General features: G+C 37.3%; 1 long non-coding RNA gene across 3 annotated transcripts in view; it reads right to left on the reverse strand.

Moving 5' to 3' along the window:
- The window catches only part of LOC114226956 (uncharacterized), a 48,593-nt gene that overhangs the window by 17,638 nt on the left and 6,327 nt on the right, over positions 1-24,628 (reverse strand). Inside the window, exons 2-3 of one of the 3 annotated variants that reach the window (XR_008557234.1) lie at positions 15,775-15,834; positions 14,413-14,504 (exon numbers count right to left, since the gene is read on the reverse strand). This is a non-coding gene — a long non-coding RNA (uncharacterized LOC114226956). Of the gene's footprint in view, positions 1-14,372; positions 14,505-15,774; positions 15,835-24,628 lie in introns of those variants that run through there. The other 2 variants (XR_003613055.2, XR_003613056.2) reach the window with 2 other exon arrangements.

Genomic DNA, 24,628 nt, shown 5'->3' on the forward strand with positions numbered 1-24,628 from the left:
CTCAGTTAAAGTTTTTCCTAAGAAAGTTCTCATAAGTCAAGCTAGTTAAGAAGACTAAAAAAAAAACACACAAAGAAACTTTAGAAACAGGGGAGTAAGAACATCTATTGGGTATGTGTGGCCCCTGCTTCATGTCACATGTTTGTACTTATCTGAAATGGGATTTTAGGGGACATTTTTAGCTGTGTTCTTAGTTTCTTACACGGCTAATGACATGGCAAGACAGAGGAACAGAAAGGTCTCTTTTTCCTCTATTTCCATGGTTATTAGAGCAACCATATTACCAACAGGAGCTCTGTCAAACCAGTGGAGAAAAGAGAACTTGGCAAAGAATTCACCAAAGAATTCCCTAGGAGTAACTAAGAGAGACTGCTATATGTAAAAGAAAAGTGGAGATTATTTTGTGTTATTTTCCAGTTGTGTGTAATTTATCACCTTGGGTTTTGGCACAGGTAGTCTCCAGTATGTTCTGGGAAGCATTTAAGTTATCTAATGTAGGATGGCCAAGAGGATCTTCCCCGGGAAGTGGAAATAGCTTCCATTACTCCATTTGGTTGGTTGGCTGGCTTATTGGTAGCCACAGTAAGAGAGCTGGAAAAAGACCAAACTATCATATTCCTGCAAGTCCTGCAGCAGTATGCAGCATCTATTCTGAGGTACAATCAAGAAATTCTGGCATCCTTCTCAAACATAAAAGTGCTGGGTACTGAAAAATTATACTAATACTCATCAATGCAAATATCCCAAAGTTTGGCAGAGTTTAAGTAACAATTTTATTATACTTTTTTATTAGTTATGCATATTTTTCAGCAATAGGCTTTTTTGCTCTTCAGTAGGAAATCTGTCACAGATTGTAAAGGGCAGAGATCTCTCTTAGCTACCTCCTAAGGGTATTTAAAGACAAAATGGCATGCAACTTTTGATTAAATGGCAATATATTAAAGCCACAAAGCAATATGATTTATCACCTCTCCTTCATGCTCTTTCACTTTGTAAATTGAGACCAGGCTAAATGTAAAAGAAATAACCATATGTGCAGTCCTATTTGGGCATTCTGGTTAATATGGCATCCATTAATATACAATCTCTCAGGACAGTTGTTTGATTGTCTCTACAGACATCCCAGAGCACAATGCTTGGTTCAGGATAATTCACCTGACATTGACTTTGAGGCTACTGAGTGAGGTGCACAATATTCAAATTATCTGTAAATACCTTCAATAAAAATTCCAAGTGAACTTCTTATTTACGGAGGCAAAATTCCGTGTACTTGCTCATCCTAAGCAAAAAGAAAGAAACAAACTTACCAGTATTTGGCATTTTACTTAGCTGTTCTTTTCCACTTGATGTCATAACTATTACTTTGGGCTAATTTGGAGTTCTTAAGCACAGGTCACTGTTGGAAGCTTTAGAATCAGTGAGACGAAAATCACTAGGATGAAACTCTCTTGTCCCATACATAGACAAGTTGTAAGAATGAAAGTGAAAGTTGAGCACGTTCATTTCTTTTCCAAAACAAAAACCCACTAATTCTTAATCCTGGCTAAATAAAATGCTAATTTCTCTAACAAGGAAGAATGATAAAAAGTATGAAATTACTGGACTCCAGTGTCTTATCAATACAGTCCAATAGCAAACCACCACTTTCAGATATCTTTCCCTCTAAGAACACTATTTTTTTTTAATATTCGGTTCTTACATTTCATTCATGAAAACAGCCTCACTTATCACTCCTAAAATAGTGCAAATAAACTAAAAAGACATTTAAAGCTCTCTACTTTGTAACTATTTGGGGCTCTAAAACTAAAGATACTTACTGAGGAAAGCTTAACAAAATTTTGAACAAAAATGTCAATATCAAAAATAGTATGTGTTATCTTTTCATCCCAAAATATCTTCGAAGTAGGGAAATCCCACTCTCTAAGAAGCAAATGAGCCCCTCAAAAATATCAAAATTGCTTGTAGTTGGTTCATTTTCAAAATTTTCCTCCATTCTCTAAAAGTGAAGAAACAATTTATAACTAGTTTTTTCTAACTATAATAAAAATAAATAAATTATTCCTCATAGGTTTGCACATGTAAAGATACATTGAGTAACTATATTCATCTCATAACTCAATCAAGAGGAATCAAATGTTTCCTTGTTTCATTTTTATTTTCCTCCCTTGAAGTATGATAATTTTAGTAAAACTCCTCAGGATTATTCTGTTTAAGAAATCTATGATCTGAAGCCTAAAGGTAAAAACCTTAAGAAAAAGAACAATAAAGCCTTAGCTACTTGGAAAAGTGTCATCTCAGTTATATTTACTATAATGCCACTAGGCAAAGTTATTTACAGCATTTCTGACTATTGTCCTCTTATTTTCACAACAACAACAAAAATCTAGTTCCATTAGTCACAATAGGGAATAGTTAAATATGAAAATAGTTTTTGTTTAGATATGTTCAATTTTTTTCATTTATAAAATAATTATCCTTAGAGTAATTAAAACATGTTTTTCCTTTAGGTGAGAATGAGCATGGCTAGAAAGGCATGAAATAAGAAATTAGAAAATTAAACTGGATAGGTGAACATATTTGCAAGCACTAAAGTTTGGGAAAATAATTACTCATTGTTATGTATATGTGCACCAAGCTGAAATTCCCTGCTGCTTTTAATAATGACAACTGACATGCCAAGCAGTATATATTACTGATCCGTCCGCTTAGCAGACAGTTGCTGATTATTTATTCAGTGAAGAAATAAATGAAAGAATTCTCCTGCCTCTGACTTGTCTGCCTGTGACCTAATGAAAAGTGAGTTGTTTAATAATCTGAATCTGTGAAGCTCTATATGTGGATGTTTTTGTTGTTTTGTCTTATTTTATGTTCTGAAATTCTTCTTGATAACTAGATACACAGAAATAAGGCCTCATCTAAAGGATAAATTTCAGGTATTTTGAAACTAACTATCCTTTCCAATAAGTTGAAATACTAGAGCCTACCTACAGCTATACACATCTTGATAGTGAAATAAAAGGGAATGGGATTTAACATGAAAAAAAATACCAAAGGATAGGGATGGAAAAAAAAAAGAGGTCAATAAGGAAAACCAGAACCACAAATGGGAAACTTGAAGAGTAAAATAAACAGCTTAACTAAATTTCTAAAATTTTTATTTGGTTTCTGTTTGTTAGCTTATTTGTTTGTTTGTTTTAAATAAACACATGGGAAGGGGTAAAAAATGTTGACATATCTAAATCTACAAAAGTGTGTTAGCTGTTAACCCTTTAAAAAAATAATACCAGAAATTCAGTGTAATTTAGGGTCAAGATGGGTTCCTGGAGCAGCTCTATATTGCTTGGGATTATGTTCATTTACTCAGCAAATACTTAGGAGCACCAATATTGGTGCTATGATCAGAGGAAATACTAGTATTCAAAACTCTTGACCTTGAGGCACCTATGATCTGTTGAGAAAACTTCTGCCTGGGATGTTCCAGGAAGGCATCATGAAATGATCAACATTAAAACTTGGATAAGATTCTATTAGACAGAGATGAGGGCATGAGCACCATAGTTTGGAAGAAAGTGGAATACATAAGAACATACAGACTGAAAAGCAGGTGGTCCAAGATGAAGACTATTAAATATGAGATCATTGGAACCCAAAGGAGAGTGACTAAAGGTGGAATATTGAAAGTAAGGATCACCAAGTATGGGGAACTGTTTGGAGTTGAAAGTGAGATCATGAAGGGAAAGCTTGTTCTGAGATATTATACTCTTGGGCTTGAGTGCAGTGAAAGGTTTACACAATATAAACACCACCGCCCCCTTTCTGTGTTTTATCTGTTAAAGCAAAGGACCCAAAAATTCAGCAACTACACTTACATTTTAATCTAAATTGCTTAGAATATAGCATTTGCAAGAGCCATTTTAGGGCATGAGTTTGCTTCTTTTGTTTAGTGGAATGTCATCATATTCTGCCATAGGTGCCTATGGCCATCTGGTCACCACATACACACCTGGTGTCTCTCAATGTGCAAGAGTGAGAGACTGACATGGATCAATTGGAATCCAAACCTTCCAGAAAAACAACTCAAATTAATATGCTTAGACTAATCACCTCAGTTAATATTATTAGTTTTGGCAACGATTCAAATAATACCTGCCTAATAGGGTAGGTATTGTTATTCCTACTTTATAGATTATTAAGAAAACATTGTGAGCAAGTACCCTATTCCTATGGTGCAGCACATCTTCTTTTCATCATAAATCAATAGGAATGGTGCCTGTACAGAAAGACACAAATGCAAATTGTATGTGATGAAAATAAGTGCGTAGATTTTTCTCTATGCTCTTTTCTATATGCGAAATTTAAGACAATGCTCTAGTTCAGTGGTTGGCAAACTCATTAGTCAACAGAGCCAAATATCAACAGTACAACGATTGAAATTTCTTTTGAGAGCCAAATTTTTTAAACTTAAACTTCTTCTAACGCCACTTCTTCAAAATAGACTCGCCCAGGCTGTGGTATTTTGTGGAAGAGCCACACTCAAGGGGCCAAAGAGCTACATGTGGCTCGCGAGCCATGGTTTGCCGACAACTGCTCTAGTTAAAATGCTTAAAACTATTTTTAAGTCATATATTTAAGAGTCACTTTTACTTTCTTTGGAGATCACAGGAGGATATAAAAATGTACCTAGTTTTAAATGAATTGATTTATATATTGACCTTTTCTTTTTTATAATTAGAGTCTTAATTATAGTAATAATCAGTGCTCCCCAAAACCAGCAAGCAGGATTATAAGGAAGTTTGGAGGAATATTTTTTAACCTTTAAGCCTGAAATAAGCATTTCTTAATAATGTTGCTCGCAGTTAAAGATAAAGTTGGAGTTGTGTGGGGAAGCCACATTTTAGAGCTTCCAAGAGTTATGTATTCACAGAGTTGGATGGACATACATCCACCAGCCAAATAGCCATAGGAGTTTGTGGCCCACACACAACTCTAAAAGACATTAGGGTAATTCTAGAATTAGCAGACTTTGGTCCTCAAAATGTGCTGCATATCAGAATGACCTACGGAGATTGTTAAAGTCTCAATGCCCAGACTTCATGCCAGGCCATTTAAATTAGTGTCTCCACTAGTGGGACTCAGGTCTCAGTATTTTTGTAAGTTCCCCCAGTGAGTTCATGTGGAGCCAAATTTCAAAGCCAGTGGCTTAGACCACGGAGTCAACAAATTCAATCTAATAAAACTGATAGAGCCCTTATGTTGAGTGAAGATTTAAAAGTCATAATACAAAGGCATCTGTGGCAAGCAAGAACTTGTAAAGTCCCAAAGGGCATACCTAGAGGGTAGAGAGATTATTTCTGGTGGAGTCAAACCCAATAGAAATACATTGTATTAAAGAGCACTTAAGATGAGGTTAGTTTTGGTCTGAGCATCCCATGTGATGTGAATAGCGTTAGCAAAATCATAAAGAAACAAAAGCACAGAATGTGTTCCTGGATCAATGAACTCAAATTTTGCTTGAGTGCGTCTTTCCAGTAGAGAAGTTGAATTTTGTAGAAGCAGAAAAGTTTGGTATAGGATCCCATGAGTGTCATACTGAAGAATTAACAATCATTTTGATAAACTTTTGAAATAACCTTTTAAAAACATTGTTATTAGTGTCAGGATTTAGAAGAAATATTAGTCTGCAGTGATATAAATATAAAATGAATTGGAGATGAAAAACCTGGACCAAAAATATGTTAGAGGGATAATAATGATAATGGTATGAAATAAGGTTGTGGCAGTGAAAATAAAAAGGAAGAAATGAATGCAATCAATAGTATAGCACAAAAACCTATGTCCAGCTATAGCCTAGATACCCAAGAATTTTCTAGTGCCCAAAGCAGCAGAATAACAATTAAATATGTTAGTTGGTTTGATAAGGTATTGCAATAACTATTTAAATGATCTATTCACCCTAATACTCTAAATCATATCTTAAAATTCATATTCCTATGGCTTTGATATCCAAAAGTACCTGTTGTTACCACAATATATCAGGGAATTATTCTGTATAGAATGGTTGATTTGTTTCTCCACATATCTAGCTTGGGGGGAAAACTGGTTTAATTGGTTCATCTTATTGACATTGTTTCAGTAGAGTAAAAAAGAATGAGTCCAAGAGGAAACAAAATTTTTAGGAAAACTGATAGGTACATCTGATCTTTTGTGCTTTACTCCAGGTTAAATTGTAAAAGTATATAATATTATCTGTATAATATGTATTATGTCTAAAAATTCACAATATCTAGATTAATCTACAGATGGAAACATCAATACAACTTGAAAATAATTCTTGAAATTTGTTTGCATTTTATGGAATTTTAACTTTTCAGATGACTTATACTTAGAAACAAGATCACCATTCTTCCCCCAATTAGTGAGCTTGTTTTTAATCATCTTCTCTAAAAGTTTTGTGTAAGTCAAATACTTCTACTCTATCATAAAGATAAGATGTAATTTTTAACAATCAGCATTGGTTAATTTTGGATATGTATGTAAAATGTAATTTTTTACAACATATCCTTACATATAGCAGTTACATAATTTAGTAGATGGCCTGTCTCTAATTTAATACTGTTCCTATGGAATAATTGACCTGCAAACACCTCGCCTTTATAGATATACTAGAGGCCCGGTACACAAAATTCATGCACGTGTAGGGTCTCTAGGCCTGGCTGGCAATCAGGGCTGATCTGTGGGGCAACTGGTGAGGCCATCAAGGGGCCCCCGCTGGCACCCACCTTGGCTGGCTGGCCCTACCCCCTGCCGCCATTGCTGCCAGTTGCTTCCATTTGCCGCCTTGGCTGGCCTGGGGCCTGCAGGCTGGGGGCAGCTCCTGCATTGAGCGTCTGCCCCCTGGTGGTCTGTGTGCGTCATAGCGACTGGTTGTTCTGCCGGTTGGTCGATTTGCATATTAGGCTTTTATTATATAGGATGCTTTTTAACATTAGCATTAAAATGACCAGAGATAATAATCCATATGAACTCTTTGTAGTGTACAATTTTATTGAACAAAGATGAATGTATAAGGGAAGCAGGAGCAAGTGGCATCTTGAGAAAATTTAAAAACGTTTAGATCTTGGAGCCCTGATGTCACACCATAGGATCCCAGAGCAGCTCAGTCGTGCACTAGCTTTGTGGTATACCTGATGGGTCACCGCTGTCATTAGATAACTTACTGCAAAAACTCCATAATTATCCGTTCACTCATTTCCTCACCAAATCTTTCATTCAGCAAACATTTTTAAACATCCTGTATGTGCCAGGCACTGAGAATGAATGCAAAATAAAAACAACAACAAATAAAAAAACCCTGGTGCAGCTGCTACCACTCAGATAATTTAGACCAGCAAAGGAAAGGTGAGACAGCTACACATAAGTGGAACAAGAGTAAGGGTTATTAATTGAAAGGACTTATTCTCCAACTTGAGTGTGCACCAAAATCACCTGGAAGGCTTGTTAAAACAAGGATCGCTGGGTCCTGCCTCTGGAGTTGCTGATTCAGTAAGTCTGGAATGAGGCCTGAAAATTTATATTGCTAACAAGTCCTCAGGTGCTAATGCTACTGGTCTGAGGAAACACACTTCCACTGTGCAAATTGCTGCAGGAGAAGCCTGTGAACAGCTTGGACATTCTGAAGGTGGTTGGATTAAATCTGTCCAGGCAAGGGTATGATGATGAGGGACAGCTTCTCAGGAGTCCTGAAAGGCTGAATCAAAGTACACAAGGACACTCCAGGCTGAAAAAATGAAACCTGAATTAAAGTCATGTTTACCAAGTTCACCTGTTCATAAACTCACCAGGAAAGCTCATTAAATTCAAGAGGGGTGAGCCTTAGGAATCTCCCTTTGTAGCAAGTTCCCCAAGAGGATCTTCTCATGAAGAAAATTTAGGAAACAACGAACTGAGGCAAGGATTATGAAAGAATATATCATTTTCAGAGAAGTCCTGATATAAAATTTTTTTTGTTGGTTGGGGGGAGCAGAGAGGTATTAACTCATCTATGACTAGAATACATTGGTTTCCAGTTAAATACAGGACATCAGTTAAGTTTGAATTTCAGATAAACAATGAATAGGTTTTTTTTATTTGTTTTTAGTATAATATGTCCCATGCAACATTTGGGACATACTAAAAAAAATTATTTGAAATTCAAATTTAACGGGATATCCTATATTTTTATTTGCTAAATCTGTCAACTCTAAGACTGTAGGGTGTGTGTCATGTGGGAAGAAGGACCAGAAGGGATGAAACTGAAACAATATTATATTATCATGTTAAGTGATAACATACGTAATATTATTTTCCAAGGGGGGTGATACAGATTCAGCATGTAACTAACAGGACTTAAGTTTCAGGGCCTTTTGCTTACATGAGTACTTCCAAGGTAGTATACTCACATTGCCATAGGTTTATATAACATCTACAAAAGTAAGATCATTTTATGGTTATTTTCTTATAAAGGGACTCCAAAACTCTAAGGGCTTCGGGCCGCACAAAATATTTATCTGCCTCTGCATATGGGACCATCATTAGTATCAGATAAAAATACAAAGGATATTGGCAAACATTAACTCTAAAGTGAAAGTATTAAGTACAATCCATTTGAAGATATTTTTCTTCCTGTCTCATTAAGAGGAACTACTTAAACTCCAAATGGCTTCAATACTGGTCTCCTCCTCAAATTAGCCTTGATGGGTACAATTAATTTCCAAGTGAGGTAGAGAGAAAATTCCACTTTCCATGTATTTGACCATGGAACCCTATGCTCACGGGTCATATTAAAGAACTCATGCTATGTGGAGCAAACTTTAGGAAATGTCATATTAGAGAGGCCCATCTCTAATACTGGTATGCAGATAAAGATTTATTAAATTTCTAAGATAAACAGTCTGAACAAGCCTGTATAGAAATTAGTTCTTATTTTCTAAATAATACTGCTGCTTTCTAGATAATCAAGTGATTTATGTTCTTACAGAAGAGTATATACTAGAGGGAAAATGACTCATCAACATGGGTAACTTGATTGAGAGTCTGATTTTGCCCTTTGGTTCTAGTAGAAATTCAGAAAATTGGAAGTAAATAAATAGAAACCGAGTTGAAATATATCAAAAAGAGTAAAATCTGAAGAAAGAAATGTCAAAATGGTGTAGAAAAAAGGAGTTGGCATTTTATTTTTCATCCATTTGAAAAATGCTATAGCATTCTAAGATAGTTGGGAAATTTTGGTCATAAATAAAACATTTGAGTAAGATTTCTCTGATAGCTTTATAACTTTTTCTTTATAAAAAAGAAAAAAATCTATCAACAAAAACAGTATAGTCTGTTGAAAATGGCTGTACGCAGATTTTTGGTCTCAATATCACAGCTATTTAACTGTGATGTACACCAGAGTAGGGATACTTTTTTAAGCCATAGTCTAGAAAAAGCAATAATTAACAAATCTATAATTCTTTTTTAAAAGTCTACCATTACTAGATCCCCAAAAGGCCACCTTACTTATACAGATAAGATACGATAAAGAATTTATTGAAACTTAGAGTCACACTCAAAATGCCAACACAAGACAAAGATCTCTTACCAAATGTGCCAATAGTTTTTCTTTATGTATTTTATCTAAATACTTAGAGCACTTATTTTGCTTGTTTGTTTGTTTTTGTTTTTCAGTAATAAGAAGCCACAACTATAAATTGGCAATGATAAAAAATAATTTTTGGTTGGAAGAAATTTTTCAATTGGAAACTATGAAAGTAAAATGGCATAATGAACCAGCCATGTCATTCATTCACTAACGCTCCAGCAATCATTTATTAAGTACTTATAGTGTACCAAGTAATGGCCCAAGTGCTGTGCTAGGGACAAATCAATGTTCAAATAATTCTGAGGAACATCTTAATGTCTCACAAAAATATGAAAGTGACTATTTTCACTGAAACTGTTGTGTTATGAAACATTGGCAAGAGCAATTTGCCTGCTGTTAACCTAATCTAAATGTTGTCCAAATTTATTCTAATATTTGTTTGCCATAATAAATAACAGTTATTCTGTTATTTTTTTCGTTTGTTGGAAATGCGTATAGATGAGTGCTAGTTGTGTTTTGGACAAAATGATAAGGTAGGATGGGAAGGACAGGCAGCAATTGAGTAATTTTATTAACAATGCAGAAAATAAAACCTTGAGGGTATAAATCCTTTTGCTTTTTATTATGCCCTAAAACAAGTTAGTAACATCAGATGTAAGCAACTTCCAAAACTCATAATTTGACCCAAGGGAAGAAATACTGAGAAATAGACCTGACTCAGGCAAGAACTGAGGCACAGATAAGAAACACACAACACATACAAACACAACACACACACATACACACACGGAAATTTGTTTAATTTGAGAGAACATCAGCAAAAAGGAGTCATTTCCTGCCTCGATGCCACCTCCACTCACTTTTGCTTAGTGTGTCAATGACTAAGGCATATTCAAAGGGATGGCTTAAAGGAAGAAAAAATCATGACTAATTTGGGGAAAAGGAGTTCATATGTGGGTGGAGGAAAACAATCTTGTTTCTTCTTAGTGCTAGGTTCCAAAGGGCCTATCTAGTCTGACCTTTAGCATTGGGCAGACTGTGAGATCTCAAGCACTGCACGGAGATGGACATATAGTCTTTCACCAAAATAATGGTTTGAGAGGCATCAAGTAGCACCTTATTTTCTTTGTTCAAATTAGCATGAGACACATCAACATTTATTCTTCTGTTGGACTCTACTATCTTCAAAAAAGAACTGATTAAAATGTATCTAAAGGGTTTTCAAGTCTAAAATTTATAAAGATCTTACCTAACGAGAAATAATTAACTTTTATAAAGTGTTTTATCACCCCTGTTAATACCTGACCTAATTACCCTGCTTAAGTAGCACATGGTGAATCTCTAGCACATGGTTCAAATAATCTAAAGGCCTACTGTATTTTTACCCTGGGAATATTAGGAGTTACCTGAAAACATTTTACTTATGAAAGTCAAATGGCATAACGAACCAGCCATACCCCCAAAGTGTGTAGCTCTCCTCTCTGGTATATTTATAATGCTCTGCCCCATGAGCAGCCCTGACCCTGCTAAGTAACAATACCCTGGGAAACTGGAGATAAAAATTGAGAGGAAAAAACCATAAATGAAGGCAGACAGTAAGGAGAATGGGTAGTAATAATGTGATAAAGAAGAAAAATGGGCCCCGCTTTCTGCAGGGGAGTAAGGAGTCTATAAATATATAAATATAAGCTCTATATTAGGATGGACAGTGACATAAGTCAGACAAATCAGAAAAAAAATTTTTATCAACTGAGTTCCAACCTATTGTTTTTTTGTTTCTGTTTCCATGTTCTCAAAATTCTTTGAATTTCTTGTTTTGCGTTGTGGGTTTCTCTTTTTATTAATTATTACAATTTTTATGTATTTATTTTATTTATTACCTTCAGCTCAGTTTTATATACTATAAGGGATAGAGAAAATATATATGTGGTTTCTACCTTTAAGTTGCTTGAGATTTATTTGAAGATGTTAAAAGGGAAAATAGTCATGAGTGATAAAACACAGAAAATGGTTGACGATAACTTGCATGGTTCATACTTTGGAATTAAGATAATCTGCATATCAGAGCCTATTGGCAGGCATTAAAGGGGAACCCAGCATAAAAGAAATGCGACTTCCATCAGGCCTTGAAGATGCAATGGATCTGCTTAAGCAAAGGATTCAGTTCTCCAAAGCTGTTAATTGTGGTGCAAGAGGTATGATGGAGGGAAGCCCTTTGTCCTCTCTGAACCAAGCATATCCCCTCCCCCTACCCCCACTTCCATGGGTCTTTGTGCTTGCTATTCTCACTACCCTGAATGCACCTCTTCCCCATATACCCATAGGTATTCTTCACATTTTATTTTGGTTCTATTTAAATATCATGTCATTAGAAAGCCCTTCATAACTATTTAAAAATACAGTCGGCTTCGTTGCCTCCTTGCTATGGTCTTTGTTTATTGTCTGTCTGTCCCCAGTAGATTGAAAGCTCTATGAGGGCAGTTATTTTTTATTGTTGTTGGTCTATAAAATACTGTAACCCAAGTACCCTTGAATAGTGCCAGGCACACATGAAGCATGAAATAAATATTTGGGGGAGAGGGAAGGGAGGGAGGGAGACCAATTTCAGGAGGAACTTGAGAGTTCCAAGTGTTTCAGTTACAAAGTTGAAGCCATTCGATGTATCTCATTGTCCAATAAGTAATTCAAGTAGACTTACTAATAAGTTTGAAAATTTCTTGCCTATGAATTCCTTGCCAGGTAATACTAACATCTAGCCTTTCATTTTCTTAAATATTTATCAGAAGCTTAAATTTTAACAAAAGCCATGGTTTTCTTTGACACGGCAGGAACTGCGTTCCTATCCTAGCTTGTCAGTGGGAAAACAAAAAGGGAATACAGGTGAGAAAATGAAAGATTATCATGCAATTGCTATGCTACTTTTTCTGCTCAGCTAAGAAACTCAAAGATACGGTACCAAGCCATTTTCAGCTGGAATTTTAGAACTATGTACACAAGCACCCAGAGCCAGCCAGACATAAGCATAAGTAAAATATATCATCTGATGCTCAGGAACATTTTCTTCATCCCAGGAAATGAATCATTTATTGGTATTCTACCTGCTGTTTCCAAGCTCACATGAATGATTCATTAATTAGTCTCAAACACAGATGCTTATAATTAAATCACAGGTTCTGTAAGATAATTACCTAGTCCTCTTAATGGCTAAAAAAATTAAGGAGACATTTCATAGTTCAAATTCATCAATTCAGGAAGAAATATAGAAAGCATTTTCTGTACAATTGTGATATTTGTTGTATTGTTTTCCTTTTTGTTCATAGTTTTTCATCTTCTACATTTTTGTTAGTATAGAACTTTTTTGTGATTCTTTAATGTCAGCAAATTTATTATTTAATTTCAGCCACAGATATTCTGACTTAGATGGCTAGTGGAGTGAGCCTTGTTGCTTGTCTAAATGTCATTGCTTTTGGTTGCATGCCTTAGGTTATCCATGTTAGATTTTCTCCCAAATAATGTAATTTATGTTGGGGAAGCAGCATTGCACTACTTGTGGCAGAAAATAGTTTATTAATTATACCACCTAGGTTTCAGCATCTGCAAAGTTTTCTCTAAGTTTTGTAGATGATAGTTGCTTGGCATGATAGTTGACGAGGTAACTCTTTTATTTCCATTAATGTTTTCATCTCTGCCTTGTTCTCAGCTGAAATAGCTATTTATATGTATTTTTAGCCAGTTGAATCTTGAAGCTGAGGTAAGCTAAACTGATCCAACTTCCTTTCATATACATTACTTTATCCTACTTTAAGAATTTATTGATGGAGCAAGGTGATAAATATTAGTAACTAAATCAGATTTATTTTATGTTTGACTCAATTTAAAATTTGGGGTGCCTGCTATAAAATTAAGTACACTTCTATCTGAGAACCTTCCTTCTCCAATAATCACTGGGGTCTTTATTCCAGGCTCTCACTTGGCATATAATTTCTAGCAAAACACTTCCTAGGGAAGGTACAACGAGAGGCTGCCTGGATAACGCTCAAGTTCAAATGTCCATAGATGGTCTGCTTCTACCACTCTGGCTTACAAATTGAAACAACTGAAATATTTCAGATGTTTGTGCTTGGTTTTGAGTTTAAGATATGAAATGAATGTCTTCCTTAAATATATTATCCTCAGTCCTCAATGTACCGATATCGAATTAGCTCTAATTACAGTGTGTTAGGAAATGATCACAATGAAATTAACTTTGGGATGTAAGTGTTAAAGTGCCAGCTTGCAAAAGAATACTTAATGACAACCATCAGTGTGTTTGCTATCTGTGGGCTCAGTGTAGTGTGCCTTTATTAGATGATTTAATTCACGGCATTTCTAGTGCCATCCTCCAATGAAATTGAGAGTTTACAGCGTTTCTATGTGACTACTATTGCAAAAACACAGCAGCACTTTTAACTGAAACACTGTAGGTTACAATGGTTTGTGAATGATATGAAATTGGGTCAGCATGCCAATGTAATATGGAAAAAAATAGAATGTGATGAAGAAATGTAACTTATTACATAGGAATACTTCATGCTACCCTGACTCCTCATTTCCTGTTTGGACACAAGAGGTATTCTTCCATCTTGCCAAAAGGCAATGGCCAGGAAGGCACTGAGAGGCTGCCTTGCTCCAGGATGGAAGTTTTAAGAAGGAAGCTGTTTTTGAATGATGTAATATTCCAGAACAGAGGTTAGGCCCCGCAGGAAACTGCATATTCAGTTGAAACTGTATTGTCAATACGTGTCTGTTCTTACTAGTCTGATTTCCAGTTTACTGTTGATCTGACACCACTTTCTGTAGGCAACACAATACACCAGCACATGGTTATTACCGCTCTGGTACAAAACTGTTGAAAGAGAAGAAAAAATGATCGTTCTGAAAATATATAAAGCAACAGTGCTCATACGTCGTTGTTTTTTTTCCAAGTGGGACAATACTATACGAGTTCTTGGGTTTAGGTTTTGTCTAAAAGATCATTTGGCTGGATACAGAAGACTCCCAGTTCCCTGAGCAACTCCGATCATAAATTTCATCATGCTTCAGCTTTTGGCAGGTTTGATTCATTGCCTATTACTAACATCATTATTTAAATATGAATATTGTCCCTTCCCATTATGAAAAGCTACTACAAACATATATGGATTTATATAAAGGTTGATGACTATACGCTTTTTTTATATTAGAAAACTGTGTGAAAACAAAATTAATCTCATGAATGCTGTTAATTATTTTAACTTTTTTATTAGGTATAAAATGTTCATAAAATTATTCTCTATATAACTTACCAAGATTTATCAGCTTGTGTAATTTTTATAATCAGAGGAGTCTGGTTTTCTAATTAAAGTTTTGTCAAAGAAAATGAATTGCGTGGCTCTTTCCTGTCTTGGAGGCATGTTATTAAGATGCCAAAAATACTGTCCAGGCTTTCTCTACGTGGTATGCAAATGAAATTGTATGCAGCCAACACACCTGGATTTGGGGTTATTTTCAATTCCTGTTACTGGGGAGAAATAAACAAAAGAACAACAACAAAAAAAAAAAAAACCACTATTATGCATATCTGAATATCATTAGAACAAGCTAAAACCAGGAAATCTATGCTGACCACAGTGGAGGCCTAGTCACTCTTACCTAGAAGTCACTCTTCCTATCTACTCCCAATCTGGGGAAAGCACTAACAAGATCTCCTCAACTGTCAAATTCTACATCTTGTAAGCCTTAATTATTCCACTACAAATGCCAAACGAAAAAAAAACAACCAAAAAACCAACTTTACTATTACCAGAAATATAATCACCAAATCTCAGACTGTTCCAGAATATTCTAAGAAGTAACGACAAGAGCAACTGTAAAACAAGACAGGCCCTAAATCACACACACTGGCACTGCCATCGCCAAACTTCCCATGAAACAGAGAAGTAAAAAGGAAAATATATCAGATATAGCTTTTAGTCAGAACTTTTCTGCCCCAAAGACCCCATGTTAGCAATTTTCTCAGAGCCGCCTGTATGAGATAAATTGCAAGCTTGACAAGCAAGAAAAACATCATCTCCAAAAACATCAATTTCAGGGCCACGTATCATTGTAATTTCATTCCTTTGATCTTGAAAGCTTACCATTCTTAACAGTTCTCCATCAAGATGCAAACTTCTCTGGGGAAGGTGATACTGCAGTCACTAGTGGTAAACATTAAAAGTTTAGTTATACATTTGTTCATTAACACCTTAGCAGGAGTTAGCAAAAATGGGAGTTTTGTTTGTTTGCTTTTGTTTTTCGTTTTCTTTGCTGAGAGATGGAGTGTTATAGTTTCTACCTGGGAGAAAGGGTAAACTTAAAGTGAGTTAAATTTCACCTCCTTTATTTACCAAAGTTCAGAATTTCTTTTTTTAAAAATCAATTAATTGTATTTTTCAACACAAGGGTCACTTGTCTCAAAATAACCAAAGCTGCTTGATTAGACAGGACAGCAGGCTGCCAGGTGGATATTTTAATATGGAAAACACTATACAACTATTAGCCATTAGTATTCACCATATTTAAGAACTGAGCTTATAACCTCTGGGTTTGTACATCATTCCTTGTGTTGATGGCAATTAGGCTCTTTCACAGGATTGTGAGAAAATAATTCCACGAACCCACGCATGGGAGATTGTGGTGTGGCAAGATGATTTATTCAGGTCGAACCAGAAGCGTGCCCCTCCTGGGTTCCCAGTGTCCCATCTCCGTTCATCCCACCATGGAAAAGGTCCAACCACATCTTCAGCAAGACCAGAACAAAGGCCAGTGTCCAGAGTTTCTGTTTCATATTAAAGCTTAGTCCTTTGGAGCCCATGCAGTCTGCTGTGGGCCTGGTAGCCGCTAGACCCACATAGTCCCATGCTCCTGGGCGAGAGGGAATGCCTGAACACACGGGGTAAGTGGGACAGAGAGAGAGAGACAGGGAGAGAGATACATTTTTTAGAAATATTTTTTTTATTGATTTCAGAGAGGGAGGGAGAAGGAGAGAGAGACAGAAGCACCAATAATGAGAAAGAATCACTAATCGGCTGCCTCCGGCACACCCCCTACTGGAGATTGAGCCAATAACCTGGGCATGTGCCTACCCGGGAATCGAACCATGACCTCCTGGTTTATAGGTCGATACTCAACCACTGAGCCACTCCAGCCAGGTGAGAGAGATTCTTTGTTTACCTGGGATTATAACCAGGAGCTTTTCAAAATAACCCATCAATTACCCAAGCTTTGTGGTCTTGTGACCCCTTCCCCAGGTTAGACTGACAGGCCTCTATGGTCAAACACCTCTCCCTCTGCCATTTTCACTTCTATTGAGCATGTCCTTACCTCTTCCTACTCTTCCAGACCACCCAATACCAAAGAGGGGGAAGAGGGATATGAATCCTCAGCAGTGAATGTTATGATCCCCTGGAGTGAATAAGTTGTAGCTTCCTGGGGGAGCAAACAGGCTTAGTATCTGTCTCCCTCTGCTCCCTTCTTATTAATATTTAGCTAACTATGGTAACACTTGTACTTCAAATTGTCCACACATGACCAGCAGTGAGTGCTTAGCTAAGCTAAACTGGGCTCATGGTATCCTAATATTTAGGATGAATGGAAATTTTCCGTTAGAGAGTTGATAGCACAGAAAAAAGAAAGTGGCCTATTGGGCAAAAATATCCCAATAAATGCTATTTGGTAAAGCAGCAGTTAAAGTTTTGTTTTAAAAAAAAAGAATCTAGTAGTAAAGATAAAAATAATAAATTTCTAAGCATTCTCAAAAAGAACTGTGAGGACCACACATTGATAAAAATCATTCAAATCAGGCAGGAGAGAAAATGAATATATAAGCAATATGCTCATGCAGAAAACATTTTAGATAACATTCCAAAAATATAACTTGCAAATTGCTTGAGCTTTGCACATTCCCAGGGTTGGAAAGCTGACAGTATCAGCAAATGAATAGAAATGAATCTTGCTGAAGAGAGGTGTCATCTGCAGTCCCTAGAGTCAAGCATTGTTTTACATCCTCATCGTTGATTCAGAACAGCGATAAACCAAGTGTACAACCAATAATAAAGCAGTCGGTGTTCTTAAATGTCACAAAGGAAGACACTCAAGCATTATAGGCATAAATATCTTAAATATGCAAGCATCAGAAACTCAAATGAATCTTGCTGAGAAACACACAGGGCAATTGACCAGAAACCGGGATTTGGAGGTGGGGTTAGGACACACACACACACACACACACACACACACACACAAATAGTTAAGCCAACAGAGCTCAACAAAGATATGAGAAAGCAAGCTGAGAATGCATATATAGGATTTATAGGAAATAAATACGCCAGTGCCATTTCGGTGACATGCAGTAGGATATTGAGAGATGAAAATGTGTTTTATATACTGCTGAAATGAGGGAATTGGCCTTTTTCAATCCCCAAAAATGGGACAAATTGGAAGGATCAATAGTGAGAGAAAAGATTAGAAGCAGCTAGATGAATACATTCATGAGAATAAGCCATGGCTCAGGAAAATTAGCGCAGTGACACACAGTGGCAAAGCAAGTTAGAGGGAAAATAATACATCTGAGCCAGTAACTCCCAAAATATGTACAGCCTGTTCACTCCCAGTTGGGTTTTTATGGTGATAGGTGGTCAAAAAAGTGGTTGATGGCATTTTAAGAGGCAGGGAGTGAGTTTCATTATCTCTACTATGGGAACTGCAGGAGATAGAGGAGATGCTATTTGGTATAAACAAGAGTTTCTGAACTTTTAGTTGTGGAATTCTTTTTTCAAACAAAGACCAATGCAAAACTGGATTGGATGAGCACAGCAGCTCTGATGCCAGGAGCCTTTCACTCCCACCCTCCACCCCAACCTCCGACTCCATTTCCAACCCCTCAAGCTACCTGGACAAATTTGGAAACCATTGGTAAGTGAGAAAAACCTCTTTTACCTCTGCCCCTAAATGACTGAGTGACAACAGTTAGCCTAGCCTATAGAATGACTGAATTGCATTAATGATGTCTAAGGTTTTTTCCATTTTTCTCTTATCACTACACGTATAGCCTCTGCAAATTTAGCAAATGAAAACTATCATATCCTATCTTAACATGTACTGACTGGACTATGCCAGAAATGGAGACCTTTTTCCTGAATGAACTTACACTCCGCACTACCCAATATTTATTGCCTAACTTTCTACCCAACGTTGAAATCTCCTCTACAAGTATGTAGCTTCGGCTCCCAGGCATCTTGTATCAAAGGCTTACTCCCTTGTGAGGTGACACCGTTCATCTCCGGATAATTGTTAGAAAGCTCCTCTTTATACTGATCTGATATCTAGGTGCACCCTTTGGCCCATTCAGGATAAATCTAGCTCATCTTTCAGATACAGATCCTCAAGTATTTGATGAGATTGCTCTTGTTCCCCTGAGGACTATTATTACCTTCCAGAAAACAAGAGGAAATAAAATCTCCAGCCCCTTCAATTACACTGAGTGGCCAGATTATTATGATCTCTGAACGCATAATAATCTGGCCACTCAGTGTATATCCTATATAATAAAAGGCTAATATGCAAATTGTCCCCTCAACCAGGAGTTCGACCAGCAGGCAGGCTGGCCAACTGCCCATGTTCCCTCCCCCTGGCCAGGCTGGCCGGACCCCACCCATGCACGAATTCATGCAACGGGCCTCTAATATATATATTTGCTCAGATGACACAATTTGCCAGCCCTCTTTTGCTGGGTTGGGTTCCCTATTTGAATAGTCTCCTACTCACTAGTGACACTCTGAAAGCACTTTGCCCAGAACTGGTCACTGAGCTGCAGCTGCAGTCTGATTGTTGCATAGTGAGAAGGAAACTTTATGACCGTGCATATAGCCTATAGTCATGTTATCTGTCTCAGTGGCCAAATCACACTGTTGGTCCACTATTATACCAGTAGAGCACTATTATGTCTCAGAAACTCTTCCGCTAACCTCCTTAACTGATTGGCCTCTGAGAAGCCACTTCTCTGTGATTTACTGATAGGAAACAAGATACAGAGAGCCCTGGGTGGCCATACTGCAGTTAGCTCCTAATTTCTTGAGAAGTTAATGCCAGCCAAATGGAGAGAAGCTATTCCCTGCCAGCTTTCCTGACTCAGACACTATGTGATGCCCTTCAAAGATTGATCCAGGAGCAATTTCAGTGCCCATAGTTCTATCAGGAGCAAGTCATTTACTCAGGCAGCCAATGTTTATTGCGCATCCCCTCGATCCTTTCATATTTGGGATGTTAATTCCTGATTTGAACAAGTATTTCATAACTTCTAGGAGAAAATGAGCACTAGAAAAATCCCACTTTCTATTTATATTCTATGTTTACAAAATCACAGTACATTCAACCAGTTCTCTCTAAAGCACTACCATATGCACTTATACCCTTTCATGGGAATTGTTATCGCACATCGTGCCTCTGCATCTGACACAAACAAGGGGGTTCTGAAGTATTTATTCCAAGACAGTGAAAGAAGTCATCTTCTATCTCACATGTGAAAAGCTCCCAGGAGACCTTGCCCCTAATGGCGTTGGCTTTCTGGAAGACAAGTTGGCCTTTTGAGTCTCCCGGACCTCTGTGCACACCCTGACTCTCTGCAAACCATGCTGTATCTCACAAATTGCCTAACAACATAGGTTTTCAATAATTATGTCCCTACAATTTGATGTTCTCTTCCTTCTTTCTTCATTTCTGCTACCTGGAATTTGATCTCTCAGTGCAGTTTAATCAGCTGACATGCATATGTCATTACAGGCTTCATGGACTAAAGGCACTGCTATTTAATTTCAGATGTTTCCCTCCCAGCCCCTCTGAAGCCTCTTGTGGCCACAGCTGGGCTGTACCACGTGGAGAAGCACTGCTACGACCACACGCCAGCTCCCGGGACTGCTGGTTCCTGGCCCCTGGAGATGCTGTGCTGAAATATTTGTTCAGTTTTTCATTTAGTTGTCTACACACAGCAATCATTAACTGAGCACCTACTTCATGCTAGGTCCTGGGATAAGCACTAAGCGTACATGGTAGCAGGGGGAGTCTAACATGGTTTCTAAAACTGCTTAAAGGAATGATATATTATCTGTTTGAAGTCTGTACAAAGTGTAGAAGAGCATAAAGGAAAGAATGTTCAATTCTACGTGATTGGAGGTAAGGAGTGAGAATGAGTAAAACTTCACAGAAAACGTTTCTCAGCTAGACCATACATTCTGGGAGGAGAGAGACCTATCGTCTTGTTTGCTATTGCTCTCCCTAGAGCAATGGTTCTCAACTTTTCTAATGCCGCAACCCTTTAATACAGTTCCTCATGTTGTGGTGACCCCCAAACACAAAATTATTTTCGTTGCTACTTCATAACTGTCATTTTGCTACTGTTATGAATCGTAATGTAAATATCTGTGTTTTCCCATGGTCTTAGGCGACCCTGCTAGTGGTTCTCAACCTGTGGGTCAGCACAACATGAGGGACTGTGTTAAAGGGTCACGGCATTAGAAAGGTTGAGAACCACTGCCCTAGAGCCTAGCAGAGGGTTCAAGTAACAGGAGATTGAGATCAAATTTGTCTACAGTTCTAAGCAAAGTTATAAGGAAATGGAAACAAAGACTCTTAACAGAAGACATGGAGCTTGTGACTCTTCTCACAGGGAGAGGCTAGGAAACTGACTGTCAGGGTCTAGTTAGAATAAACTAGTATAGCCCCTGCCACTGATTTCACCCCCGAATCTCACCACCTTGCTGCCTGGCAGGGAGGGCTGCCTCAGGAACACAAGTTTTCTTTGGTGAACTTGGATTCAAAAAGTAAGGAAACTGTGTGGTCTGAGGGATATTTCCCTCAGGCTATGAGAGAATTGGCTGGGCCACCATCTGTCAATCAAAGTAAAGCAAAGTGTTACTTGGATGTCAGCTACTCCCGAATGTATTCTTTGTTCTCACTCAGGCTGAATCTGAAGTAGGGTCAGCACACTTTTCATTCCTCAGAAGTAAAAAATGTATAGACTAAGACATCAGTGAGTGCTCTAGTATCGAGGGGAGATTTAAAAAGGGAGATGACGGCAGATTATGCTCAAAATTTCATAATTCATAACCCTGGGATGCCCTTGCATAATATGTCTTTTCTTCCAAGCCCTATTAGTTAGTGCTGCCCATCTGGAGTTTTCTTTCTCAGCCACTCCCCAAGGGGGCTCCCATCCCAAATTCTGGTCTTCACTCAGACCTTTCTTTAAAATTATTGGGGTGGCCGAAGCCGGTTTGGCTCAGTGGATAGAGCGTCGACCTGCGGGCTGAAAGGTCCCAGGTTCGATTCCGGTCAAGGGCATGTACATTGGTTGCAGGCACATCCCCGGTAGGGAGTGTGCAGGAGGCAGCTGGTCGAAGTTTCTCTCTCATCGATGTTTCTGGCTCTTTATCCCTCTCCCTTCCTCTCTGTAAAAAATCAATAAAATATATTAAAAAATAAAATAAAATTATTGGGGTGACATTGGTTAATAAAATCATATAGGTTTCAAGGGTACATTTCTATGGTACATGATCTGTATATTGCATTGTGTGCCCACCACCCAAAGTCAAATTATCTTCTATGACCTCCTTTACTCTTTACTACTTCCCCAGCTCCTTCAATCCTTTACTTTTTCAAAATATCCCTGCCATATCCTACAAATTTACCAACTCTAACCCAACCGCAGACCTGAAAAGAATCTTCTGACTAGCCGAACCCATCCATCTTAGAAGGCAATTGGAGGTTATAAATAACATTCATAAGGAATGTGCTTATTATATGCTACTGAATAACACTGCAAATTTGCTTGACAAAGCTTTCTTTTTACAGTATTTCTTATTTCTATATTTCCATCACTGCAGTATGTCACTATCAGCTATAGCTTAGGGATTAAATGCATGAAGTTTGGAATTGGAAATAATCTGGATTCATTTCAAATCTCATATCTGCCACTCACCTTGGGGGAGACATTTTATTTCTTAATTGCCTTAGTTTTCTAATGTCCTAAAGTGGGAATGTATTGATTAAAAAATATATATGTGTGTTGAGAGATCACTATCTATCATTTGTTTGTTCACTTATTAATTCATCAACTATTAATTCCATACATTCTTATTGGTGTTAATGGGTTTGTTTGAAGTGATTCATGTAAAACTCTTAATACAAGCTTTATCACATGTCGAGTAAGCCATTGTCATTGTTACTATTATTGTTACTTCCATTCTTGAGAAAAGGCCTACAAAAATTTCCATTACTTAGAAAACCCATTCCTCTGGATCATTGTATGTGTATCCATATGATCAGTTTGCCTCTGTTTTTGCCTCTCTGTTCTACCTAGCCTCAATCTTGAGAAAACCAGGTATTATAAACTTTTTGACTGCTTGAACTTGACAATTCTTCCTATACTATCAAAGAGTTAGGAACTAATGACCCTCATTTAACATCAAAACTCTACTAATTATAGAGCTATCTTTCTTTAGTACCTTGAAGCCATAAGTGGAACTCCAGTTATCACTTTCTTATGGAAACATGGAAGTTGAGCTATCTAATTGATAAAATCAGATTGACTGCCGAAACCGGTTTGGCTCAGTGGATAGAGCGTCGGCCTGCGGACTGGAAGGTCCCAGGTTCGATTCTGGTCAAGGGCATGTACCTTGGTTGCGGGCACATCCCCAGTGGGGGGTGTGCAGGAGGCAGCTGATCGATGATTCTCTCTCATCGATGTTTCTAACTCTATCTAGACCTCTCCCTTCCTCTCTGTAAAAAATCAATAAAATATATTTAAAAAAATCAGATTGACTGATTTTATTGTCCATGTTTATTAGGAAGTAACATATTTTATCAGTAGTTGTGATGAGTATTTAAATAATTCCAAAAATTTCCCTAGCCAGTTTTGCTCAGTGGTTAAAGTGTTGGTCCTTGGACTGAGTTCTCTGGTTCAATTTTGGTCAAGGGCAGGCATGTACCTCCGTTGCAGGCTCAATTCCCTGCACAGATAGGGAGGCAACCAAACATATGTCTCTCTCACATTGATGTTTGTCTCTCTCTGTCTCTCCCCCTCACTTCCACTCTCTCTAAAAAATCAATGGAAAAAATATCCTCAGGTGAAGATTAACACAAATAATTCAAAAAACTCAGTTAAAATTTGCCTTTCTTTTAACTTAATCTTTCTATAACACCCCCTTAAGCCAACCCAGATCATGCTGGCTCGAGCCAAGATCAGCTTTCTTCATGATTACCAAGAAAAATAAATTATTATTGTTTTAAACCATTAAGTTTTGGAATGATTGTTATGCAATAATAGATAACCAGAACACCATTACACTCTAATATCTAAAATCATACAAAGCAGAATACCAGGACTAGAATACACTCTGGAGGGTACCAAGGTAGTCCTTTACTCTTCATAAGTCCCATTACTAGGCTCAAAGAAGTGGCTTGTCTACTATCAAGGAGATAGCACTTACACAACTAGAACACATATGACTCCCCTTTTTATTAATTTAGGAACTTTTTCATTGGCTGTCTCCATGGTTCATTTCTTGTTTTGTTATCCGGAGTAAATTTCACTTTTTAAAATCTTCTTTTCCCAAAAATAATTCAGGATATATTTTTATTTCAGTTAAATGTTTATAAAAGGAACAATACAGGGTGGGGTAAAAGCAGATTTACAGTTGTTCATATGGAAGACAATACAATAATTAATAAGTAATAATACAAGAATAAACTCTGTGTTTTGTGTACTCACAACTATAAACCTACTTTTGCCCACCTGCATACTTGGTATGTGTGTTTTTTAAACTTTGGTGATCCAAAGTTACGACCTGTTCTGCATCATCTACACCAAAGCCAAAACTGGCACAGGGAGGCTTCTTTACATAGTTTCAGGTCAATACGTTTTTACCCTTAAGGCAAAGCCATGACAATTTTCTCAAGAGG

Source organism: Eptesicus fuscus, chromosome 10, assembly GCF_027574615.1.
Source record: "Eptesicus fuscus isolate TK198812 chromosome 10, DD_ASM_mEF_20220401, whole genome shotgun sequence".
Classification (NCBI taxonomy): domain Eukaryota; kingdom Metazoa; phylum Chordata; class Mammalia; order Chiroptera; family Vespertilionidae; genus Eptesicus; species Eptesicus fuscus.